Below are 9,342 nucleotides of genomic sequence, written 5' to 3' on the forward strand. Positions count from 1 at the left end.
CTGAGTAGTCGCTTTGTTGCAGGCTTCCAGTCACAGAAGACAGTCTCGACTATCAACATCTGCATCTTGTTATCAGTCAGCTTTTGGATTCAATTTCAAAACATATCGTGCATGAAATATGTCCGTTATGGACCTTTGCAGAATACAATGCGACACGGAATTCCAGAACGCATAAGTCCCAATGACCACTACCTTATATCGTCAATTGGCAAGCCAATTCCGACTTCCAACGGCGAATTCAAGATAGATCTCATGAACATTAATGTTTTTGAAAGACCTGGTACATTATCATATTTATTTCAGAAATACTTGAAGACAATGTCCACAGTTCTATCTTCATAATTACTCTGCTCAGCTCTCAGAGAAAAAAACAATATCAATCTAGTTAGTTGCACACAAGTGGCCCAATACAAAGTGATATTTACCACCTCAATTTCGCTATAGTTTTCCAAATGTTTTTAAATCCTAGTTCCAATCATACTCTCCAGTAAACTCCCCATCCTCCAAGCACATGCTTCTTTCTTTATCCTTTTGTGATTCACTCGCTTCGTGGTTATGTCTTTGATCTCGATGTATGTACAGAACTTTCTTTTGGATTCTCTTTAATTCGACTCTCGTAATCCGTTTCTGGACTTCCTTTCACGCAGATATATAATCCTATAGGGCCAAGTTTTATCCAAACTTCCTAAATCTTTCATACGTTTTTTTTTGTTCTTTTGACTAAGTTCATCAGCCCAAAACAGCAAACTGCGGGGAGTCGCTGCTTTATGGACACATTCGCTGAACCTGAGTTTTATCACGAAAAGGATCTCCAAATGGCCGCTGCTCAAAACGCTCCGAAATTGATTTATTGCATTGTATAACGTTTGCACTCATCTGCATGCATGCCCATAACTTCCATAGTTTCATGGATTTAAACTGTAAAAGTAGGGCTTTCGGCACACCGTGCATATACAGTATTGACTTTTGCCGATCTACATGAAAGTCGTTTTCACAATTTGTAAATACATACTTGTGGGCTTGGATTATTAAATTGTTTGTTTGCATAACTTTTAGTGGCACTTCGAAACTCCTACCTCACATTTTTTATTCTCTACCATCTTTCTTGTGAACCTCTCTATTTGGCAACTCTGCTTCCTGGACCACATTGGATCTAATACTTTGTTGTGCTCTACACATTTCTTAGAACTGACAGAAGTATGACTCTTGGCGCGAAAAAATCGCATTTTCCTCAAGTTCATTGCAAGTGTCACGTGCTACATGACCCAATACAAACCACTGCAATAGGAAGACATGAGCAAAATTAATATGTTACCACCTTAATACACACCGTATTTAATTCCTTGCAAAGCCCACCAGTCTAGGAAGAGCTCTGTGGTACCATTGAGCAGCGTATGTTCTATATCCAATGGATACTCAGAGACGAAGAAAACACAAAGCATAGCCAGTACCACCGGAACATTGTTTTGCGAACCCCGCCCTGCCTTCGGACTCGTGCACAAATCTGTACCACCACAAATGGCGATGAAGCATTTTGTAGGGAGCTATGTGCGTTTGGCTCCTTAAGCTATCTGCGTCAATGTTATTTTAACTGATTGCCAGATATCAGTGTGAAGTACCAGGGCGTTATAGGACTTTGTCTGTCGCTGACCTGTACTGCTTTGCACATTCAAATAATCCCATCACAAAGAGCTGCACTATAACTGCCACTATGTCTATGTTTCCCTTGGTCGTTGTTTTATTTGTGATTAAGCCATGGTTTGATCGGTGGGTTGCTAGGCTGCGCTGCATGGTAGACCGGAAGGGCCTGTTATGCGATGTATCGTAAAAAATAATAAAAATAAGTAGATGGCATCATGAACAGGAGATTCCTCTAACTTTAGGTCCTCTAGTTTACTCAACAGTAGGTTTCAAGTACTCCTCTACTTTGTAATCTATTGCCACTTTCCATGTGACTTGCTCAGTTATTCTTGCAGACGTTGAAAGATTTTTTTTAATCAATATCCCGGTGTGCTATTATGCTTGGCGACTCGCCATGCAAAAATTCCTCTGCACTGCCTCCAAAGCCAGTATATCCTTCCTGAAGTATGGAGAGCAGAACTGCACACAGTACTCCAGATGAGGCCTCCCCAGTGCACTATATTGTTAAAGCATGACCTCCCGACTCTTGAATTCAATCCCTCTAGCAAGGAAGGTCAGCATTCTGTTTGCCATCTGAATACCCTATTGTACCTGCAAGCCAACTTTCGGGGATTCATTAACAAGCACTCCCGAGCCCCTCTGCACAACAGCATGCTGCAATATTTCACCATTTTATGTTTTTTGTTGAAGTTAATATCGATCAAAAAGAAATCCCATGAACAGAGGATTTAGAAAGCACAAGCAACAAATTGGAATTTGTGCATCAATTATTGAAATTCCGAAGGATGCATGAACAGGGTTCTGGTGTATAATATGTTTAGCCTTATCATACGGAGCATAATCTGTGTGTTCCCCGAAAGACGTTATTCTCAAATTGTGGTGTACAATCACTGACACATTTTGCGTAGTTTTTATCACAACAATACCAAGGACGTGATTACACAGCAGAAGGAGCAGCGCACTTTCTCCAAGATGTTTTCTCGGATGCTGCGCTTTTAACAGGAGTGGTAACTGTGTGAAATTATTTAATTTTCATTGATACACGCGGTGACGAGGAGCATTAGTTGTAGCTATCCTCAATTAACCGATACGGAGAGTGTAGAAGGAAAGAGACCTTTCGGGACAGCTTAACTGGCTAATATCAAATTTTATAGTTCTGCAGAGAAGTGTAAGGGAAGCTTCGGATTTGAGTAAAGTCATTGTTGCCAGAGATGATTGCAATATGGAATGGAATGCCTCTGTAGGACGATGGTTTGGTTATTCAACAATAGTTATGAATCAACCGAAGAAAGAAATGCATCGTTAAGACAGAATATGGTACACCTTTTCACACGCACGTGTGTTACCGGAGGGCTGGTGAATAGCCAATGCTGTTCGATTATTCGAGGAGCGAGCGAGGAATAATCATGGAAGACATAGACTGGTGAGCCTCAGATCAGTGGTGGTTTGCCATAGTTTTCGTGGGTGGAGCTGACTGACAATCCTCACCCCACAACAGTTTAACAGAATGATGTCCTTCAATAAAACTTTTGAAGCACGCACTTTCACCGAATATCCTCTCATGCATTAATGCAGATGCTGCTGCAAATTCCATCAGCATCTGCAGAAAGAACTTTAACCTCAAGACATAAGTTACTTTACTAACAGAGAGAAATAAACGAAGAACAAAAAGTGGCATAAAGGATCATTTTCCTTTGTCTATTCCAGTAGGAATAAACAAAAACCGTCGATACTTTTTCAGAAGTTTTCAAACATCGATTGGTGATTGAAATATACATGATGATCTCTTCAACAGTATGTCAGGATTGTCTAATGCATGATGGTAAGATAACAACAGTGACACAAATATATATTATGTTCAGCAGTTATTTTGAATACGAGAGGATATTAGCATAAGATTAGATAAAATGAGATACATTCAACCGTTATTTATCCCGAAGGAAATTATTGCTGCAAAATTGCTCATATAATTTAAAATATGAGCATTAAAAAGTAATACTGCAAAGCACAGATGTGCAACAAAACCATAAAATTATATACGTAAGGGGAAGGAGTTGTAGAGTCGTCTAACCACAAGGAGAAAGGATCTCCTGTTGCGTTCAGTGGTGCAGCTCGGTGGAATCATTCTGCTACTAAAGATGCTCCCCTGTTTGTCATGGAGAGGCTGAGGGGAGTTGTTCATAATGCCCCGGTAGCTTCTGCACCATCCTCCGCTCTGACACAACCACCAGAGATCAAACTCCACCCTCTTAACAGGGACAGCATTCCTTACGAGCTTTTTAATCTTCTTGGCGTCAGATGATCTCAACCGCCACCCTAGAAGAATACAATGTAAATCTTCTGGCCACCACCGAGTCGGAGAACTTCTGCAGCATAGGACTCCGGGTGTTGAATGACCGGCGCCTCCTCAGGAATTACAGGCAGCTCTGTGCCTTCTTGTACAGAGACTTTGATTTTCAGTGCAGTCCAGATAATTCTCCAGGTGAGTTCCCAGGTGTCTCTAGCCCCCAACACAAATTCCTTCGTCTTCAGGATGTTCAGCAGTAAAGCTCAATAAAGTTTTCCACCACTCATCTGTACTCAGCCTGTTGACCCCGCCTGATACAGCCCACAACGGCCGAATCTGCAGGTGGCAGGACTCCGAGTTTTATAGGGATGTCCGCGGTAGGCGGTGAACAGGAAGAAGGACTGGACAGTCCACTGAGGTACCCCCTGTGCCTGTAAGCACAGTAACTCATGCACAGCTCTGCAATCTCACATACTGAGGCCATTTGGACCGGTAGTCTGTAAACCAGGAGAATAATGAAGTATCCACCTGCATTTCCGTGAGCTTATATCCTAGTAAAGCAGGCTGAATAATATTAAAACACTGGAAAAATCCAGGAACATGATTCGCAGTGTTGCCTGGTTCGTCTAGATCGGTCCCGTTGAAGCAGGGAGAAAATTGTGTACTTGATTCCAATATGTGATTGGTAAGTAAATCTTAAATGGATTTACGATGGTCTGGTTGTATGTTGGGAGCATTCTTCCTCTTAATTTCATAACAAGTGAAATCAGTGCCACTGGTCTGTAGTCTCTGGGCGTGGTAGGACATGTCTTCTTGGGTCCTGGAACTAGGCAGGGTGTTTTCCAAGGCGGTGGGACTCTCTCCAGGCTCAGGGTCAAATTAAATATGAATTGAAAGACTGCACCCTTCATCTCCTTCTGCTGTCCATCGATTTCGAGGTTGGCTGTGCTGAGAGTTTAGTCGCTGCAGACACGTTTATGTGCCACAAAACCAGCGTTGCATCGGCACTGTCTCCCACATCTGTTTCATTTGTGATTTGACTGATCCAGAACCGAATGTTTGCGTGAATGACCTGCTTCATGTCTCTTCTGCCTTTTCTCCTCGATAGGTGGGATTGACTTCTTGACAATGCAGTGCCAACTTCTTCTGTCCAAAGCATCTTTCTCCCAGGTGTTGACACTCATGTCAGTGTTCTTCATACGGCGCTTGGGCATGTCTTCGCAGCGCAGTGTGACGTAGGAGGGACGCTGGCCGAACATCAGCGAAGTAGGGCGGAGATTCTTTCTAACCTGGCCGTGAAGGTGATGTCCCATCGCTATACTACCAGACTAGCTCTAGTAGTAGGATCGTGGCTAGCTAAGTCAGGGAGATAAGCTTGCATGTGCTACTTTGTAGGTTGTTGCTCTTCAGGCAAAGGCCGCACCCAACGAGGACGCCGGGGCAGCGTGTCTGATGGTGGCTGTGACAGTTGAATCCAAAAGACTGCACCCAGATGAGGAGCAAACACGTTCCTACCCTCCGGCCGATGCCGTCCAGATTGACCGCCTTGCCCCTGTGAAGTCTGCTAATCTCTCTCCTTAACTCCCTTGTTTAGCAGTGACAGTCCGTGTGTCTGTGTTCGTTGGCTCTACCGTGCGGGGATATAATGCATTTCATCTTATTATGAGTTACATATCACTCCACGCATGCGTGTCGTTAAAGTCATTCAAATTAGCCATTTGACTGGATTTATGCCAGCAGCGATGGGTAATTGCTGGAGAAATGTTTCTATGCTACACAACATTTGCGGTAATAGCATTCAGGACTGAAATAGCCCGTGAAGAGAGTCCGTGGCGTGAATCGGCCAGATTATGTATTAAACCTGTTCGCTCATTTTACAAGTCTACGAACTGCTCTGCTGTAATGATTCTGGCCACAAAGGGCGATTTCCAAGTGACATTGATGAAAAAAAAACTTTATTCAAGAACAGAAACCACATGTCAAGGAAAAAAATATTGAACAAGTTGCATAAAGAAATGTCCATTCTCATCGAGGATTAAAATTTATTTCATAATGACTGAACGAGCAAAAACAAAATGAATTTTGTTTCCTCAGTGGGTTGTATCTGATTGGAGTGTTGATTCGCTCGCCGGGTTTCCCCAGTGGATCTGCCTTCTACTATATAAAATCTGGATAAACACTTTGCCAGCACGTGGGGCATTTGTAACAACTTAGAACAACTTACGGAAAATGCCGTATGTAACTATTTACGATGTGGCACGCATCTATTATCCGATCCTTGCAGCGGCCGGCATTCCAGGTAGGGCACTACGTCTGGTTGCTGTTTGTGTGTATTCGTCTTCCTACTGCACGTGGCGCTAACAGCAAACTAATCTGGTTGCTGTCCAGTCCTCAATTTTAATACTTTTGTTCCTGGTAATTCTGATATTTTTCTTTCCGACTGCTTGGGATCGTAAACTCTGCATCATCACTGGTCAAGTGAGAAACTTGCTTCCCGGAGGTAAAGATATATCAAATTGTATATCTGCATTCGGGAAACACCAGGGTGACTGGAAGTGAGGCTATATACTGACTGAGTGAGTGTCACGGATAGATTACTGTACTGGTCATTACAACAGATGGAGAATGGAAAAAAGAAAACTTGCTGCAGAGTAGTGACTAAAGAACATTGGATGAGCGTTTCGAGAAGAAGCTCGATAGTAATAACCTTTTCGGTATTACATTCGGTCCCATTCCATTTCTGATAATCTGTCTGTTTAAACGAAGTTCAGCGCAAACTTGGACCACAGCTGCTCTTCCGCACCAGGAACACGACAGTCTTCAAGAATGAATATCTAATCTCTAATTTAGTGTATCTCTCACTCCCGCTTGTAGCGCCCTACCCCGTTCGTTCGATGACATTGAACCCGTTTTTCTTTATCTACTGCCGCAATCTCAGCAACAGGTGAGTTGGCAGATCTGCGCCCTGAGGCTCTGGCAGTCTGCTTTTTTTAAAATATTGTTTTCACAGGATTTCAACGCAACTTGTTTTAGGATCAAATTGACAGTCGATTGTATACACCAGACAACTCTGTCTATAGCTACTACACTGGAGGAGTTACGGTGTCGAACACAGCCTATTTCTTCTCTCCATCTCACTCCAGTCCCGCTGCAATACAACAGCAGCAGATTTTCCTTTATTATTAATTTTGCTTAAGAATTCATTGGCCTGAAACATTAACCATTTGTTTCGACATCTGTCTCCTGACCAGTAGAACTTTTTGCATTATTTTTCTCTCTCTCTCATCGGACGTCTGCAACATTTTCGGGAGGCATATTCCTCTCAGTGATTTCATCTTACTTTATGAAACACTGTCAAGTCTATTATTTACAACCTGGCTTTTTAAGCGCAAGTACGCCGCTAACACAGATGACTGTAGCCTTACCGGTGTATGCTCATTGCAATCGGCATTATTCTCATTGGTTAACCGGGGGAAATGATTCGATTGAACTTCTTTAAAGTTAACCTCTATTTTCTCTTTATATTGCAGTGAATTTAACGGCGATTGTGATCCTGTCCCGAGGAAAATGTGGACTCTCCAAATGTATCACTCGCTACCTGGTGGGAATGGCTACGGCAGATCTCATTGTCGTTGCCATTGTAGTTATAGTTGAGGATATCAATAATCTCTACATGTACGCAACCTTCTTGCACATCAATCCGGTTTGCGCTTTGACATTTGTGCTTAAAATTGCAGGCTTCGACTGCTCCGTTTGGCTCACAGTTGCTTTCACAATCGATCGGTACGTTGCGATTTGCTGTCAGAATCTTCGGAAACGCTACTGCACCGAGAGAGTGGCGACCGTGATGATAGTAACAGTGAGCATCGTGGGCTTTGTCAGGTGCATCCCGTTTTACTTTGTAGTGGAGCCTCATGTAGTAATCAACAAAGTACCGTGGCGTTGCGTCTTCATACCAGAGTACTTCACTTCACCAGTGTGGAAGGCCTACGAGCTATTTGACAGCATCAAAACACCTTTATTACCAATTGGTTTAATCCTTTTATGTAACGGTTTAACAGCGAGACACATTATAGCGGCAAATAGAGTCCGTAAGGGACTCCGGAGCAACACTGAAAATCAAAAAGACCCTGAAGTGGAGAACCGGAAAAAGTCTATTATTTTGTTGTTCGCTCTGTCAGGCAATTTCATTGTACTGTGGATGCCTTATATAATACACTCTATGAACTGGCAAACGGTGAATCATTCCTTCACTGACAAACATTTGAATACTACGATATACATCTTTCAAAAGTGTTCTATTATGCTAATGTATCTGAGTACCTGCACCAACACTTGCATCTATGGGCTGACGCAAAGGAAGTTCAGAGAGGAGCTCAAAAATGGGATGAAGTATGTGTTGACGTTAAATAGATTGCAGAAGTAATATCCGACTAGAACTTGGTTGAAATTGCAAACAAATATTCCGAAGGTTTCATTAATGTCGTCACATTTCATAAACTCAAGACTGTGGTTTGAGCGAATTCGAAGTATTGAAGAAGAAACACTCTAAGCAAATGGAATTAATTGGTTCGTTGCTGTACCGGCTCAGTAGTGATATTAATAAGTTTGGTAGTCAGCAACATCAGTCACGGGGAATGGGTTATGAATAAGAAAAGTTTTCATGCTCGCAACATTAGCGCCCGCAGTCAGTTCTGCGGTGCATTTACTTTGGTCATCAAATTGTGTGTTTTTATTAATTAATTTTATAATAACGACAATAGCGAATTTGGGAGCCCAGACTTCGCCCCGCACTGCACAGCTGCAATTATTCCTAAATAAATCACGTCTTTTAAGCCAAATAGTTTAAACAGAAATTCTTCGTAAACAAAATCTCCAGATTATTAATTAATTACTTAGAAGTGAAGCAGTTTGCAGCAGTTCCGCATTGATTCGGGAACTTGCTTATTTGCCTCGTTATTTTGTTTAGTCGTCGAAATATTTGTTGGTTTCGTCCTGTGATATTTCGTCCTCAGCTGAGGAAGCTGCAACACTTCTCCTATCAATTCTTAACTTCTCATTATCCATGGACCGAAACTGTCATTACAGATCATTCAGACATTGGTTACACTTCACCCAGCCATGGTGTTCATTGTCTTTGTCCGAAACAAAGGAGGTGACGAATCGGCATAATGGAAAGAGACTGATTATCTGGCTGAGTTTTGCCCCAGCAGCACCCTCTCACTCAGTGTCAGCAAGACCAAGAAGCGGTTTACGGTATTATGAGGAGAATACCGGTGGTCCTTTACCCAGTTCTCATCCTCAGATCAGGAATGGAGATGGCCTGCAACTTTATTTTCCTCGGTCTTATTATTTCAGAGGATTTGTCCTGGGCAGCGCATGTTAGTGTCATTAGAAACAAAACACGACAGCCA

The sequence above is a fragment of the Mobula birostris genome, chromosome 13 (assembly GCF_030028105.1).
Source record: "Mobula birostris isolate sMobBir1 chromosome 13, sMobBir1.hap1, whole genome shotgun sequence".
Lineage (NCBI taxonomy): Eukaryota > Metazoa > Chordata > Chondrichthyes > Myliobatiformes > Myliobatidae > Mobula > Mobula birostris.